This window comes from Pygoscelis adeliae, unplaced genomic scaffold (assembly GCF_000699105.1).
Source record: "Pygoscelis adeliae isolate BGI_AS28 unplaced genomic scaffold, ASM69910v1 Scaffold222, whole genome shotgun sequence".
Classification (NCBI taxonomy): domain Eukaryota; kingdom Metazoa; phylum Chordata; class Aves; order Sphenisciformes; family Spheniscidae; genus Pygoscelis; species Pygoscelis adeliae.
Window position 1 is genome coordinate 5802021 of NW_008824309.1, and position 1445 is coordinate 5803465.

Here is a 1445-nt window from a genome sequence, read left to right on the forward strand (position 1 = left end):
AAGCTGCACCTACGGGCGTGCGAGGCGCTGGTACGGGCTGCGGGTACAAAAAAGTCACAGCTCGTCGGCAAACTTCCAGTCAAAGGTCAGTTCGCTCCAGTAAGTAGAAGAAAGGACACTGCCGTTCGTAGAAACACCGCCTAAATTCGGTATTCTTCTTTTTCACCATTAAAAAGAGTTTTCCAGCCTTTATGGGGCACCACTATGGCTTTAAAATTTAAACAGTGACATCAATTTATCAGGGAGAAAACCAAGACATTGGCAAATACTGATTGTCTTAAAATCTTACTTAAAACCTCATTTTGATTTCATGTATTAAAACCTGTAGCTTCTCACTACTCCCACACACTGTCATACCTTATGAGAATTTTCAACTTTTTCCTTTTTTAAGGATTTACTTCTCAACATTTATCAGTGAGGTACAGTTAAAATTCATGACATTTTTTATCTTCATCAGGTTTTTCCCCCCTTTTTAAGGCATCTGATCTTATCAACATTTTAAGACTGCTACATGCAAAAGTACGCAAGCTCCCGAAATACTCCAGTACTACTACTTTTTAATTATTTCAGAAGCGTCAGGGAATCCATCCATGCCTTTGCATGCACTAAACAGTAAGAGGTGCTACAGTCACATGTATCTCACCCAACAGTAAATTCAAAATCAACTGTGGTGCTAGCAGCCTTTTAGTTTCCCATATTCACCTGTATCTATTGCCTATTAATAGTTTCCCTAGAATACTAATAACCTGAGGCGTATCTGTAGTGCTTCTCTTGCACTAGTTTGGTGCATTGTCCTTTTTCTGCATGCTAATATGTCAAGCACTACGAAAAGAAGTTATTTGCAATGTTAGACCCACGCTACTGTTGGAAGATTATCTTAAGTTTTACTGAATCTTTCTATGTTTGGTTGTGAAATAATCAACTATAAGAACATCGTGATTTCAAGAAGTGAGCCTCTATGGTAGCGTTACGTACGGGTTGCTGCGTTACTTGTTATCTGAGGCTGTGTCGCTTGACGTCCCTATTCTCTGGACCCTCTAGACCATAACCAGAGCACCTGGGTTCTATTGTGTATGGGATGAGTTATTTGACAGCCTGGCCAGGTAGATCTCTAGCTGGCCAACTTGGCAACAAAACCTACTTTTAAGGTGGCCTGAAGTGAACTGCCTTCATTATAATACTGAAAAACACACCCACGGGTCAAGAAGACCCTTGCCCAGGTGAAGACCCTTCCCCCGCGCAAGCGTAGTAACAGAAGAGAATGACACAACCGATATGTAATTATATGTAAATCACTAACCAATCATTGTAACTGGGAGTGTACTACCTTATAATTTCTGTGTATAAATGTAATGGTGATCTGGCCATAAGTGTGTTTGATTTGTAGAAATTCCACCTTGCACCCGGTGCCGCAATAAAGAATGCCTGCTTTCTAAAACTCCAAA